The sequence below is a fragment of the Tachypleus tridentatus genome, chromosome 4 (assembly GCF_004210375.1).
Source record: "Tachypleus tridentatus isolate NWPU-2018 chromosome 4, ASM421037v1, whole genome shotgun sequence".
NCBI lineage: Eukaryota > Metazoa > Arthropoda > Merostomata > Xiphosura > Limulidae > Tachypleus > Tachypleus tridentatus.
Window position 1 is genome coordinate 34727402 of NC_134828.1, and position 17154 is coordinate 34744555.

The 17154-nt window shown below is 35.7% G+C and overlaps 1 protein-coding gene across 1 annotated transcript in view; it reads left to right on the forward strand.

The window, feature by feature from the left end:
• Positions 1 to 2073: 2073 nt before the first annotated feature.
• LOC143248831 (synaptotagmin-1-like) overlaps positions 2074 to 17154 on the forward strand; it is a 69562-nt gene continuing 54481 nt past the window's right edge. The window contains exon 1 of the mRNA XM_076497641.1: positions 2074 to 2246. The gene's annotated coding sequence lies outside the window, so the exon portion shown is untranslated. The remainder of the gene's footprint in view (positions 2247 to 17154) is intronic.

Sequence of the window (17154 nt, forward strand, 5' to 3'; positions counted from 1 at the left end):
TAAAATGTCGAAGGTAGTTTCAGAAGTTCAGATCAGGTGACTACAGCTTAAGTGATGTACCATGTTCATGTCGTCCTGCTGAGTTTAATGATGACTTGCTGCTGATTGCACTTAATGAAGATTGTGCTGTAACAGTTGAAGAAATAGTACAGAAGCTTAATTCAAACCATTCAACAGTTCATCGTCACGTGCAACAATTTAGAAAGGTGTCAAAACTTGGTAAATGGGTCCCCCATGATTTGATAGAAGCCAACCTTAGAGCAAAGGTGGATATTTGCACTTCTCTGCACTCTCGTGAACGTAACTCACCTTTTCTGGACAGATTAGTGAATGGAGTTAAAAAACTGGATATATTAGAAAAATGTTAAGTACCGTAGACAATGGCTCAGTCTAAAGCACAGTCCAAAATGGACCTCCACCTCAGGAATGTCTTGTTAAGCGCTTGGTGAGATATTGTTGGTGTGATCCACTTTGAGTTGCTGCCACTCAACGTAACGATTACATCACACTTATATTGTTAACAGTTAGAGCGCTTAAATGTTGTACTGAAAGAAAAGAGGCCTGCTTTGATCAATCGTAAAGGTGTTGTGTTACACCAGGATAATGCATGGCCCCATACAGCAAGGATCATATCTGTAAAGATTGAAGAGCTAGATTGGGAAAAACTTCCACATTTTCCTTATTCTTCAGACCTTGCCCCATCTGATTATCATCTATTCCGTTGTTTGCAGAACTATCTTAATGGAAAAGACCTTGGAACACATGAAGATGTCAAAACTCCCCTCTCTACATTCTTTTCCTACAAACCCCAAGAATTTTATAGAAGTGGCTTTCAGAAGCTTGTGAATCGTTGACAGGAAGTAATTAATAATAATGGATCAACATTATTGATTAAATAACATTAAAAGCGTTTGAAATCTTTCTCTTTTTCTGAATCTAAAATCGGGCATTGCTTGAGGGATGACCTGATAGTTCGTTTTAGAGCAAAAGCCCCACTTGGAGTTTTCATTAGACAGCGATAATATTCATAGACGGAGAGAAAAGATAATTGAGAATACTCCCAGTTACTCTGATCCTTAACTAAAAGTTTAGGATCGAATATCTTTGAGCAGAAATTACTATCATGCTTTGGTTTATATAGTCTATCAGTTGAAAATTAGGGATGGCTATCGCAGGTACTCACAGAGCATGTTGTACAAACACTCGAAAGTAAACAAAGCAAACCTAGCATTCCTGGGGAATAGTGTACATAATTATAAACGCACGTATATCACTCTTACACTGTTTGCTATAAGTCCTACTAGTTTTAGAAGCTGTAACTTTGAGCAAATAATTAATGTTTGGTTTGTTTTGAATTTCGCGCAAAGCTACACGAAGGCTACCTGCGCTAGCCGACCCTAATTGAGCAGTGTAAAACCAGAGGAAAAGCAGCTTGTCACCACTATCCACCGCCAACTCTTGGGCTACTCTTTTGCCATCTAATAATGGGGTTGACCATGATATTACAACGCCTCCACGGCTCATCTGTTTGATGAGAGAGGGAATGGTGTGATTAAGAAAGATAGATTTTTAATTTGTATTTTTGTTGAACTGCCGTTAGCATTTCGAACTTTAGAAAGCTAGCGAATTAACATTACTGAGAAAACTCAATAAACGGAGTTATCATCACGAACTAGTTTATTCAGTCATTACATTCGTTTCGTGTATTTTTATGACGTTATTTGTTTTAAATAATCTTTAGACGTTGAAAGAAGTTATCATATTTAGCAATAATCAAAAACACTATTTTTCCAATACATAGTTATTGACAGTTTGAACAATATCAATTGACACAATCTCTCTGATTTCTGTTACAGTCTATATTTGATAAAGAAATGTTTAGTTCATTTTAAAACTTTAGTACTGGTTCATATATTTGAACATGGGCGTATTTTTTAGGAAACTCAAATACAATGTGTATATTGTGTGCCGTGTTTTCGTTTTACTAACCCTATTACATTACGAGTCCTCATTGGTTGGTTAGCATAGGTCACGTGCCACAGGAGATAAAAGACATCACACGGATGATAAATCGATGTAACGTTTTTCTTTCAGTCGAATCTTTCTGCCAGCGTGCACTTCACGACACCCGCACTCGAGCTTTGCTTACGTACTTTTGGTAGCGCAAGGATATAGAACTTGAAGAAAAGCACAAACAACTGAGAACGTAATGCCCGACTAGTATGTGGGCACAAGGTTAAAGACACGTAAGTAAACTTTCCGTGCTTTGACATCTCAAAGTTAATATTTTATAAGATTCGGTGAAATTAGAGCTATGTTCATCAACATGATGTGATATACTGGAACTTTTATAAAGTACATACCAGACTCTCAAAAATCACAAACAACAGAAGATTTCACAGCTTGTTCTGTAGATAAAAATGAAATCATAAAAAAAATCAAAGAAAAATTTCTGATATTTATCTACTTGCTATTTGCAGCCAGGCTAATAATACAAATTTCTAATTCATTTGTTGCCATTGTGTTTTTCTTTTACCTTTGGACTTCAGTGACACATTCTTTACTCTTAAGACAGGGAGATTTGCGATACTGTATTTTGTTCATTCTAAGTTGTATTCTTGATTTTGTGCTTATTTCTTTATAGTTGTTTTGGTGCTGTTTGAAGTTAGGCACAAAGCTACACATTGGGCTCTCTGTGCTCTGTCCACCACTGGTATCGAAACCCCGTTTCTAGCGCTGTATGTCCGCAGACATTGCGCTGTGTCATTGAGCAGGGGGCATGTTTTAATGAAAAAATTAACTTGAAAGCCAAAAACAGAGAATAACCTTTATGTCAAATTGCTACTGGTATTTTAACGATGCCACTTTTGGTTTGCTTAACATTGTCCTCTTGGCCATTATCTTAAATATTTAACATGGATCGTCTTGTAAAAAAATGTATTTCTCAAAAGTAGAATGATCAGAAGGATGAACATTTTAACTTCAGTGATGTCAAGCTGTTTTAGTTTTGTGCGAGACTTGGACTATGCATCATCAAGAAATTGTACGTGACTTTTAACTCTGAAAGTATACTAAACGTTTAGTAAACACTTGTTTTTATCTGAATTTAAATATATAGACCCACCTGGACTGTGTTAAGTCTCTACTTGTGATGGTGTCCATGGTAATTGTATTCGATTTGTATGACAGTAGTAATTACTACATTTGAAATGACGTTCAAAATAAATAAAATACTTTATAAAGTAGGCTTATCATTTCTGATACTTATAAGAAATGCTCAAATAATTCAAATCTTCAGATTATCAGTATTGGTGTTTCATCGTTTTATTTAGTTTTTATCATACAACAAATTATTACTTGTGTCTCGGCTGTTTAAACAGGAGTGATTATAAGTTGTTGTTTTTATTACTTGTGTCTGGACTGTTTATAAACAGGAGTGATCATAAGTTGTTGTTTTATTACTTGCGTCTCGGCTGTTTAAACAGGAGTGATCATAAGTTGTTGTTTTCTGGGATAAAACCTTTTGTAGAGCATTATTAAGCTATCGTTTCTTCAACAAAAACATAAGAAACCTTAAGATCCAGGGATCTGATGTAAAAATATATTTACAAAACTTGTGTGCGTTAGATTAACTATGATATTTTCGATGTTATAGTATGACAGATGAGATCAGTATATTACAAATAAAATATGCCGTGGTTAATTGTAACTAACATGTGCAATAAATAACTTCTAGTTGTAAACAAGTTGTTGTTGGTTGTTTTTGAAATTCGCACAAAGCTACTCGAGGGTTATCTGTGCTAGCCGTCCCTAATTTAGCAGTGTAAGACTAGAGGGAAGGCAGCTAGTCATCACCACCCACCGCCAACTCTTGGGCTACTCTTTTACCAACGAATAGTGGGATTGACCGTCACGTTATAACGCCCCCACGGCTGAAAGGGCAAGCATGTTTGGCGCGACGGGGATGCGAACCCGCGACCTTCAGATTACGAGCCGCATGCCTTAACACGCTTGGCCATGCCGGGCCCAGGTGTAAACAATCGACACAAGTGATACAGTTATTATTGTAATGCATTAAAGGAGTGTACGTCAACTCACTTCCTAAAAAAAAAAAAAAAAAAAAAACGAAAAAGCAAAAGGAACAACGTAGTTTTGGGTAAATACACTATTAACCGGAGAATTCTTATTAGAAGACCAATCTTTCAATCTAGGCCCCCGCATTGTCAGGTGGTTAGGGCTTTTGATTCGTAATCTGATAGTTAAAATCCCTGTCACACTAAACAGGCTTGCCCTTCCAGTCGTGGGGGGCGACATAATGTTACAGTCAATCCCACTAATCGTTGGTAAAATAGTAGCCCAAGAGTCTGTGGTGGGTGGTGATGACTAGTTGCCTTCCATCTAGTCTTACATTGCAAAATTAGGGACGGCTAGTGCAGATAGCCTTCGTGTAGCTTTGCGCAAAATTCAAAACAAACAGACAAGAGGAGGAGTAAAATTAGGCATTGTTTTAAAAGTTAAAAGTATCGTCTTATACACCAGCAAATACAGTTATATATGCCATATAGTATTTTGATTCGATTTTTCACTACAGGCTCGTAAAACGAGCAGTTGAAGCTGGCCAACGTAGGTTTACACAAAAATATTGGAGTGCGTTAGTACTCTCTATCTAGTGATGACACAGACGCCCGTATTAAAGCAATACAAAAGTCATCTGGACTTTATTCTCTACGGGCAATGAAAAACAAGATGTGAAGAATTACCTGGTTTAATCGCTCTACCTCCAGTGTATATACCGCTTTTCAGTTATCCAGATCGTTCTGAAGGCGAAAATTGGCGAATCACCAAAACCAGGATTTCTTGTTATCATTATCGTTTTTTTTTAAGGCCTAGGGCCTTACTAATTCTAGCAAGAACAATAATGTTATGATCATTTGATGGAGCAAAACAATCTTCATTATCTTTGACTACCTATATTATTATTATTCTATGCAAAATATATAAATCTTTAGAATATTCTCTCTAACCTAGTAACTCACGTACGCCATCTTATGAAAAAATAAATGACCAAGTACTAAGAAAGAAATTATCGCTAAATAGAAAAGCTGTGTAGGGCTGAATTAAAAAAACAGAAACCAAACAAAATAGGGACGGAAATGGACATATCACTTAATTCAGCTGATGATCACATAACAGACCAAGATGTCTCGACATTACGTGGATAATAAAATTCATAAATCATGATATGGTAATATCTTTCCTGTTCTTACTGGCTGTGTAGTACCTGACTCAAAGCATTTTTACTACATTTCTTTACTTATGAAACTTAAACTTTTATCACTAAAAGCCTTCATGCTGTTAGCTATATTATGTCTCCTGCCAAATACGTTTTCTTTTTATAAAATCTTCACACTTTCTCGTTTATAGAAATTGGAATTTTCAATTCAAAATAACAACTCTCAGACATGTAAGAATTGGAATTGTCATTGAGGATTGATAATCCCGATATACATTAATTAGAGTTTTCCTTGTGGAAGGAAAATCCTCATATATAAGAACTGAAGTTTTCATTACAAAGTGACAATCCCCGTAGATAGAAATTGTAGCTTTCATTATAGAATGATAATGTTCATAGACAGATATTGGAGTTTTCATTACAGTGTAATAATGTTCATAGGCAGAAACTGGAGTTTTTATGGCAACTGTAAACAAGTCACCACACAGACTTAAACACGATGCAAATAGCTTTAGCCCGGCATGGTTCGATTGTTAAGGCGCTCGATTCGTAATCTGAGAGTCGCGGGTTCGAATTCCCGTCGCACCAAACATGCTCGCCCTTTCAGCCGTGGGAGCATTATAATGTGACGATCCATCCCATTATTCGTTGGTAAAAGAGTAGCCCAAGAGTTGGCGGGGGGTGGTGATGACTAGCTGTCTTTTCTCTAGTCCTGCACCGCAAAATTAGTAACAACTAGCGTAGATAGCCCTCGTGTAGCTTTGCCCGAAATTCAAACCAAACCCGTCTTCTTTAACTTTTGTTGCGCCACTACAACTTACAAGCTGCAGCATCTAATGAACGTGGCTTCTTGATACACTTAGGTGTGATAAGCGGGCTTCAAACTTGAAAGTGAAACTATGTATTTCCTGTCCAGTTGGTCGAAAATTCTAACTTTGACATCATAAACAAACCGTTATCAAGGTAAAAACAAACAATTCATTTGGTGTTTAGAATAAAAAAAAGGTTTAATGTGACTGAGAAAACTGACGAAGATCTTATTACAAAGTGGCGTGGTTGAGAGTACGGGGAAAGGAAAGTTGGTTTATTTGTTTCAGCGCAAAGATACATATCTGTGCGTTGTGCACCAATCTCCAGATATTAGTGTTGTAAGTCCACAGACTCACCGAGAGTCAAACGTTAAAAAACAATAAATATTTTGACACTTTAAAACCTTTTTGTTCCCTAGTGGGTTCGTACCTTACAATGTTAAAATCCAGGGTTCGATTTTCCATAGTGGATAGAGCACAGATAGCCAGCCAATTACATAGCTTTGCGCTAAAAGAAACAAAACATAAGGCTTTTTCAACAGTAGAGAATTAAGTTTAACTAATTTGTTCTGCGATATCATTGTACAGTTTTTCTTTTCTTTGTTATAGAGAATAACAGTTTCTTAAACGAAACAATAATGGTCAGAAAAAAAATCCTGAACTATATATTTACAAGAGAAAACAAACCATCAGTCAGTCAATCTACTTCAGTTTGGGTATCGTTTATTGTGAAGCACAAAGCTATACAATGAATTACTTGTGCTTTTTCCAACGCTTTATAAGCTAACAGGCTTACAAATGAGCTACTAATATATATATTTAAGATCAGTGGAAGTATGTATAAAAAAATAGTATTAATAAAACGTTGAACTATACAGCACACATTCTTGATGAGATTAGAAAAACTACTCTGAGAAAAGAAAAAGTGAAAACGAACTAATGTTCTTGTGATATATATTAAAATTCTATAGCCTCTAAGTGCTTATTATTTTTTCTCATAACGTTTTATTAAGTTTGACTGGAAATCATTGTATGTGATGGAAATTAAAAGTAGAAAGAAGCACATCCAAGCTGACGAAACGGCTTTTGACGATTGGGTTGTTTTCTATGTTTTAAACCCACACGAAACATGTTACAAAGCAGGCATGGCATTACGTACGAAGTTAATTATACACTAACTCGTGAATTAACGAAGTGCGGTTTTTAGTATATTTTCTTATTTTTTCCAAAAGTATTATTGAAAAAAAACACATAAGAGAATAAAACGGTTAAACGCCAAAGATTAAATTGGTTAACTTTTCTACATTAAACGTGATTTGGGATAATACATTGTTACCTTGCATTGTTTCAGAATTTCGCTGAAATTTACACAAAGGGTCATTGAACATAACGGTCTCTAATTTTCATCTGACGTACTAAACAGTAGGTAAACAGTACCTACCACCAACAATTTGGACTGCGTTTGTCTGAACGAATGGAAAGATTTGAGTGTCACTCGTGAAGTAATCTGCCGTCCTGTTGGCCGGAGCACGTGTTTGTAGCAATGCATCATTTATGACTTATCCTCGGATTTACCGTCCGGGCGCTCTAATTACTATGCCATGCACAGCCTCTCGAATAAAAAAAAACGACGGTAAACGAAACATGCATTGCTTCCCAGTGATTCAGCGGTGAGTATGTGGGATTACAACGCTAAATATCGAGTTTTGATACCCGTGATGAGCACAACACTAATAACCCATTTTGTTGCTGTGTTTAATTACAAATAACAGATGTGGGTTTTAATCACCTCTGTTAAATATAAAATATATTGGTTTAATTTTTATTGCAAATTAAGGTGCCTAAAGATATAAGATATGCACTATCTGAGTTGTGCAGGGAACTTAGAAAAATACCAGTAAGTGATTTATACATTCATGGTATATGATGTGATACCTTGTGCGAGAAAGTGTAGTGGAAAAAAGGAAAACGTCACGTGTTAAAAAGCAATACTGTTGCTATAAGGAAGACACCTTTAACCACATTTTGCATTTATATTTTTTCTAAGTGAAATATAAGCATATTTTAACGTTTTGATAACAGCGCATATCGACCACAATAAACGCATCCCTGTTTAACCATGTTAGATTTTTTTACGATATGTTTTCATATTTAACGTATTTCAAACCTAATAACTTGCAGGTTAAGAAAATGTTATTTCCATTATTCTAGTACTTACGCTTTTAACCTTCTTTTAAACTAACTGCACACAGTGTTAGATTAGTACATCTCTAACTTTATCGTTGTTATTGTTTTGAATTAAGCACAAAGTTTCACAATGGGCTAACTGTGTTCTGCCCACCACGGGTATCGAAACCCGGATTTAAGCGTTGTAAGTCCGCAGACATACCGCTGAGTCACTGGGGGGGGGCTAACTTTATCATGACGAGTAATAAATTTAAATCTACGAAATATTCAGTAAATAGAAACTTATTTTGAAAGAAAAATGGTAATTTTGATTCAGCAGGTTTTTAGTAAATAATGACCAGGGTTGGATTAAGAAATTTTGAGGCCCTAGATGCATAGAATATGTAGTGTCCCTCCCCGAAAATAAACACAAACTCAAGAACATATACAATATACTTCTATTATTTACACTGTTGAAAATGCCTTCTGAAACCGTGAGTGAGATGGGGGCAGACATACTGAATTTTGTACATAACATGGGTGGAAGTCCAAAGCACGTATCAAAACTCACCAATTTTTCGTTATTTCATCTTTGAAAGATTTAAATTTTGGGGAGCATAATATTGTTTTGAAATTGTTAAATTAACATAATATGCAGAAGCTTAAGGTTTTATAATGTATGGACGTATTAGTAACCTTTTTCTTTTTAAGTTGAAAACATGGTAAAGCCATAAGAGTGTTCTTTAAAAGTCATTGTTCAAGAAGTGTTGAATAGTGTTTTATGTGGAGATTATTAAAAGTAATGGGAAACAAGCTCACTTCAGTTGCTGTGCATGAACACTGAGCAGGAAACGTTATTGATTTGTTTTATTACTATTATAATTACATAAACTTTCCTTGAACTACAACGTTGCTACTTCTCGATTAGGCCTAAGTTGTTAGCGTATCCATGCAATTCGAGGATTTATGGTTCGTGTTCCGGTTGCCCAAAACACGTGCTTCGCACTGTGGGGCCGTTGATGATCTGTAAAAATGATGATTAGACGACAGCAGGGTACGAGCTGGCAGTGGGTGTTACTGATTAACTGCTTCACCTCCATCCTCGAAGTTCAAACCAGTATCACTCTACACAAATATTTCGGTTCATCGTTATGCTTAAAAATCTATCATTCTCGAAAGTGCTTCAACAAAAGGCTCAAGAGAAACCCCAAAAAACATAATTTTTCGAAGAACGTTTAATACATGTTTATAACATAAATAGTGACGTAGTGAAGGATGAAACAGTTGTCCCAGGGCTCCTTCAAACTGGTATTTTATATACTGAATATTGGAATTATAGGAGACATATTATGAAACACGGAAAAAAATGTAATGGTGGTTGCAACCTTTTTTTTTTGCTCTAGGGCCCTTTTGAGGCCTAGTTATAAGGCTGAAGAAACACATCAATACGTGTGATATTTCAGCGAAAGGATATTGGACGTTGTAGACTTTTAAATAAGAATTTTAGAAACAGCGTGCCAATAAACAATAGGAAAGCAAAAACCAATGTGACAGTTACTTGGTTAAACAATTGCCCTGTTCTCAGGAGCAGTCAAATTGTAATGTAGTAATGTATAAGTATTACATCGCTGACATTTTTATGATTATGTCATAAATTTGTGTGTTTTCTTATAACAAAGCCACACCGGGCTATCTGCTGAGCCCGCCTAGGGGAATAGAACCTCTAATTTTAGCGTTGTAAATCCGTAGACTTATCGCTGTACAAGCGAGGGACCATAAATTTTTGAAGAGGAAAGTTGACCCCATGGTATTTCTGGATTTCTTAGCTGGTGAGTCGGATTGGAATACCTACCGTGCCACAAAATATTTCTTGTACATTAAGTTGTTGACGCGTTATAAGAGTGCCAGTCACTCCCTTAACGTTGATGGTAGGATATTGCTGATTGGCTGCCTTCCTTCAGGTCAGTTGTTCTAAATTACAGACTGTAGCAAGTAGCCTTAGTTACGTTGCCATAAATACAAATACAATTTATGAAGAGCACACAACAGTTCACCTATTTTATATACATTTGTGACCCTTTGAAATAGAACGCAATTAGTTAGCCCTTACCTTGAGAAAAGAGTTTTCCTATAATTTATCGACCTGTTTGTCTACCTCTCACTACGTACTGCAGCGTGTTCTCTTATTAGATTTTGTACCGTGACCAATCGATTTTTCGATATAAACGCTCCGGACAGTATCCGTAGAACCTGTTATAACGGAAGAGTGACGTCAGAGGATAATCGGCATGTTAGTGGTAATTCATCATCTAGTCTGATCGTTTGGAATGTTATTTCCTTATAGAATTGAGCAGGCGTGTTAGTAACAATTATTATTATTAAAAGCTTTACAGGATGGTGAGAGACAAAAATATTTTACCAATAGTTAAAAATTCAACAAACTTTCCCATGTATCAATCCGTTTTTTTTTGGTTTTTTTTCAGTATTGTGACGATTAAAGTTTGTTTTTGTTAAAACACACACACATACATATATTGTACAAACGTTTTGTGGATATGTAAAAAGAAAAGATGTCTGTGATTGGATAGTTAAAAAACTGTCTGGCGGAATCGTTTACAGGTATTTGCCGCTAACTCTTCCAGTGACACAGCGGACTTACGACGCTAATATCCGGGTTTCGATACCAGTGGTGGGCACTGCACAGATAGTCAACGTGTAACTTGTACTTTATTACCAACAAACATAAATGTTCTTCTATAAACAAATATCTCTTTACGCTAGAGTAAAAAATAAAATATCAAGTGATAATGAAAAAAGCATTTGATATATTTAGGATATTTGTTTTGAATTTCGCGCAAAGCTACACGAGGGCTATCTGCGCTAACCGTCCCTAATGTAGCAGTGTAAGACTAGAGGAAAGGCAGCTAGTCATCATCACTTACCGCCAACTCTTGGACAACTCTTTTACCAACGAATAGTGAGATTGACCGGTACATTATAACACCCCCACAGCTGAAAGGGCGAGCATGTTTGGTGTGACGGGGATGCAAACCCGCGACCCTCAGATTACGAGCGAATTCCTTAACCCATCTGGCCATGCTGGGCCTATATTTAGAATATCATGCATAACATCTCTCTCATATCTGAAGACGTTTTTCAGCAGAAATTGTGCAGACATGTAATTATGCTACTTTTGTTCATCTTAAGTAGGGTTCAACCTTTTGGTTGAATTTCCACGAGTCCAGACCTGAATTTACTCATGCATTTAATTTCCAGACTTTTATAGAGAAATCAATTATCACATTGAATACGATAGAGTAAATTGAAAATAATAAATAAGTGAAGGCAAAATGTTATTACACAAGATCTGATATTTTCTTTTAAAGTAGCTGGTCTTAAAAGCTCTAGTGAAGGCTTTGCATGGCCAGGTGTGTTAAGACGTGCGACTCGTAATCCGAGGATCGAGGGTTCGAATCCCCGTCACACAAACATGCTCGCCTTTTCAGCCGTGGGGGTTATAATGTGACGGTCAATCCCACTATTCGTTGGTAAAAGAGTAGCCCAAGAGTTGGCGGTGGGTGGTGATGACTATCTGCCTTCCCTCTAGTCTTACACTGCTAAATTAGGGACGGCTAGCACAGATAGCCCTCGAGTAGCTTTGCGCTAAATTCAAAAACAAACAAACAAACAAACTAGACCGAAGGCTTCTTCAGCGGCGGCGGATATAGCAGATATAGTGTACGCGACTTATTGTTATATATTCTTTTTTACTTTCACTTATAATTTCCTAGAATGTGACTTATAAACAAAATAATGAAACCCAATTATTAACATGGACTAGTCATATATTGGAAACTCAGCCTTTTTTTAATATTAAATAGTTAAGACATTTGAACTAAAATAATAAAGTGATTCTGACTGTTCGTACAGACTAATCATATTGCAGAAAACGCAGACCATTTTTGTGATACAAACAGCTCAAATACATGAGCTGAAATACTAGATGTACTTTTGCAGGGCCCCCTAAAGTATTTTGTTTCAAGGGCAAATTAAACCCAAATTAAGAGCAACAAATATTTTTATTTCTTGCTTTTCAAGTTCATAAGTCATCCTGTGTTGTAGCCTAAATAATGAATAACTCGTGATTCATGGCGTGCGGACGTTTTACTAACGTCACGACAGTAGAAATTGCAACGTTCCTATGTGAAGGCGAATGGCTAATTAACAGACAACACACTACGCTATAGTTATGCGAGTAGCTAAAACAGATGACTCCTCAAGAAGGCCTTTAGTTCCGTTTCAGGGAAATAACGCTACTTACCAGTTACTGGCATAATCTTCAATAGCTTAAACACTTGAATTTTGACCTAAATGAATAAAGTCGTTCCGGTTATCAATAAATATTAATTAGAGACTTTAAACATTTGCGGTTACCAGGACTGTAACCCTAACATACAAATTTATTTGATATTATTTGATTTGGTTTAAGATTTTGTTCGCAGAGTATAACCACTAAGGTACTAAATAAGTTTTCCCGATGTAAAGATTCCGAGAAACCCTAAATATTGAGTGTTGATATAAATTCCCTATTACAAATATTAAATCGGACTTTTTCTTTGAGCCATAACTCAGATAATGATCCACAAACGTTAAAATCCAACCAAAAAATTGAGTTAAAGAAGAAATCAAAATTTTGAAAAAGTTAACGAAGGTGAGATTTTAAACACTATATAAGTTTATACGAATGTAACCGTTTCACTGAACTCTAACCCTTCACACCACATCTCATTATTGTTTGATTCATAGTTTTGCCCAGAGCAACATAAGGGCTATCCAGATAGTTTGAAATGATAAACTGGAGAGAAGGCCAATGACATTCGCCGTCAGCTCTTCTGATTTTAAGGTCACTCCTATAACTCACCCGCGGCGCCTACAATGCGGAGAACGTTTTGGTCTACACGACCCTCGAACCATGAATCCACGGATTTACTGACGGTGCGCAGTGAAAAGGCCTCTATGTCATCCCACGTATCACCTGTGTCTTTCCTATGCGTTGAACGATCACTAGTGGGTCAAGCACACTTTTAAAGACAAACAAGTTTCAGAACTTTCGCAATGTCTAACAAAAACCAAAAAAGCTTTAAACAAAAACTACACACAGAAACAAAGCGTTACATTAGTCATATTTAAAGCAACTACCACGAGTCTGTTTGTTTTGGAATTTCGCGCAAAGCTACACAAGGGCTATCTGCACTAGCCATCCCTAATTTAGCAGTGTAAGACTAGAGAGAAGACTGTAAATTGTATCTTGTAAGTTTTATCATCAGTATTTAATTTTATAAAATATGGTTTTATAATTCAATTAATTATTTCCATGGATTTCCTTATAAAAACATTGTACTATTGAGATTAGTTGTTGTTTTGAATTTCCATATAAATAATAAATAACAACGTCACTGACTATTGTTACAGATTTCCGTGGAAAACTGAGCAGTAATGTCAATCGATATGATTTTCCTGGTAAACATTTTACAATTATGCCATTTATTAATGTTTTTGATTTCCAGGTAAATATCTTACAGTAATGTTATTGTTATGAAGTTCCAGATAAGCACCAAATAGTGATGTTATTGGTTATATATTTCCAGGTAAACGCAAAACAGCAATGTTTTAGCTGTTTTTACGGCTTTTTTAGGTAAATACTAAACATTAATGTTATTGGTTAATATTAAGGATTTCCATATAAACACTACACAATATTGCTATTGGTTGTTTTTGCGAATTTTTAGGCAAACTTCAAACAGTAATGTTATTGTTTACAGTTAACGATTTCCAGATAAACACCAAACAGTAATGCTACTGTTTACAGTTAATGATTTCCAGATAAACACCAAACAGTAATGTCACTGTTTACAGTTAATGATTTCTAGATAAACACCAAACAGTAATGTCACTGTTTACAGTTAATGATTTCCAGATAAACACCAAACAGTAATGTTACTGTTTACAGTTAATGATTTCCAGATAAACACCAAACAGTAATGCCACTGTTTACAGTTAATGATTTCCAGATAAACACCAAACAGTAATGTTATTGTTTACAGTTAATGATTTCCAGATAAACACCAAACAGTAATGTCACTGTTTACAGTTAATGATTTCCAGATAAACACCAAACAGTAATGTCACTGTTTACAGTTAATGATTTCTAGATAAACACCAAACAGTAATGTCACTGTTTACAGTTAATGATTTCCAGATAAACACCAAACAGTAATGTTACTGTTTACAGTTAATGATTTCCAGATAAACACCAAACAGTAATGCCACTGTTTACAGTTAATGATTTCCAGATAAACACCAAACAGTAATGTTACTGTTTACAATTAATGATTTCCAGATAAACACCAAACAGTAATGTTACTGTTTACAATTAATGATTTCCAGATAAACACCAAACAGTAATGCCAGTGTTTACAGTTAATGATTTCTAGATAAACACCAAACAGTAATGTTACTGTTTACAATTAATGATTTCTAGATAAACACCAAACAGTAATGCCACTGTTTACACTTAATGATTTCCAGATAAACACCAAACAGTAATGTCACTGTTTACAGTTAATGATTTGCAGATAAACACCAAACAGTAATGTCACTGTTTACAGTTCATGATTTCTAGATAAACACCAAACAGTAATGTCACTGTTTACAGTTAATGACTTTCCAGATAAATACCAAACAGTAATGTCACTGTTTACAGTTCATGATTTCTAGGTAAACACCAAACAGTAATGTCACTGTTTACAGTTAAAGATTTCCATCTAAAACAAAACAATATGTGATCAAAATGTGTTCGCTAATATAAGTGGAAAATGTTATATGGTAAAAAGTTTTGCTTTTGAATTCTCAAGCAGGAAAAAACTTTTCATTCATTAAATATTTTTATTATAAAGTCTCTTATCGTATTTTAATATAAACTGTCACTAGATTATTGTTTCGCTCCTCTACGTAAACCATGGATTTTATGAAACGGTAGATGCGACACGCCACTAAGCATGTATCTCGAAATACGTCAGTTAAGCAGCCATATTGTTGCTCTCAATTCAACGTTTTGAAACGAAAACAATCGCAAGTTTATGATTTCTGGCTTGAAAAACAAACAAAAATGTGGTATTATTTTAATAATAGCGAGGATTAATTATGAATTCTCATACATGCTGGTTAAAAATAAATACGTATGATTATGAATCAAGTTGTTTCAGTTTATTTTCATGATGTAAAGATTGTTAACGTGAACGTTATTTCTGATCTAAATCTAGACACACAAGTCACACGACTACCGATTTTACCATAATTTATCCATACATCTAGATCTAGAAACACAAGTAACAGTACTACCGATTGTACTATGATTTATCTACACATCTATATCTAGACACACAAGTCACAAGAATACCGATTGTACCATAATTTATCCATGCATCTAGATCTAGAAACACAAGTAACAGTACTACCAATTGTACTATGATTTATCTATAGATCTAAATCTCGAAACACAAGTAACCGTACTACCGATTGTACCATGATTTATCTATAGATCTAGATCTAGGCATGCAAGTCACAAGACTACCAATTGTACCACGATTTATTTATAGATCTAGATCTAGACCTACAGGTTACAGGATTACTGAATGTACCATGATTTATCTATACATCTAGATCTAGACATACAAGTCAAGAAGTACCGGTTTTATCATGATATGCTTGTATAAATTGGAAATGGAAATAAAAACAAGTGATCACAAAACTCACTTTTTTTCCATTTTGACTCTTTGTTTGAGTATCAGTGTCTTTCTTTCCCTGCTTGTCGTTTTCAGTTTAACAATATTACACTACAGCAGCAGTGACGCCAAGGGGAGGCGAGGGGCCGTGGGCTTTTCTCTTGAAATTTGTTTGCACTCGGGCCTCTTCCTTTAGCATTTTCGCAAAAAGATTTAATAAAACACTTTAGTAAAGCTAAATCTCCCAGAATACATCGGCTTCAGTTGCACAAGAATCCATTCAACAAAGTTTTACTTCATCTCTGGTTAGCGCTGTTGTTTTCGCAGCCGATCACAGTACGAAATGAGGAATTATGATAACAACTCAGTCGAAGCGTGAGTATTTGAGACCGACTAGATTGTTTTCTTTTGTTTGTTTTTCTAATTCTGCACATAGCTACACAAGAGCTATCTATGCTAGCCGTCCCTAATTTAGTAGTGTAAGACTAGAGGGAAGGCAGCTAGTCATCATCACCCACCGCGATCTCTTGAGTTACTCTTTTACCAACGAACAGTGAGATGGACCGTCACTTTATAACGCTCCCGCAGCTAAAAGGATGAACATGTTTTGGTGTGACGGGGATTCGATCTGCGACCTTCAAATTGCGAGTGGAGCATCCATGCAGAGCCTAGTCCAGCGAGAAAATTAAACTAGGAGTGTGAGCCGCGATGATAGCTAAATAAAATGAATATCATATTAAACGAAACAGACCCGGTATGGCCAGGTGGTTAGGATGCTCGACTAGTAATCTCAGCGTCGCGGGTTCGAATCCCTGTCGCACCAAACATAATCGCCCTTTCAGGCATGGGGGCGTTTTAATGTGATGGTTAATCCCACTATTCGTTGGTAAAAAAAGTAGCTCAAGAGTTAGCGGTGGGTGGTGATAACTAACTACTTCCCTCTAGTTTTCCACTGCTAAATTAGAAACGGCTAGCACAGATAGTCCTCGTGTAGCTATGCGCGAAAATTAAAACAACAACAACATACAGTTAAACAAAACTGTGTTATAACTTATTAATGCGTTTAGGTATATTGTATGTCCGTGTTACTAGCTTGTTTTAAACTACTATCCCATAACGTTGTATTTGGGTTTTAATTTGTTCACTGAATTTAAAAATTTCA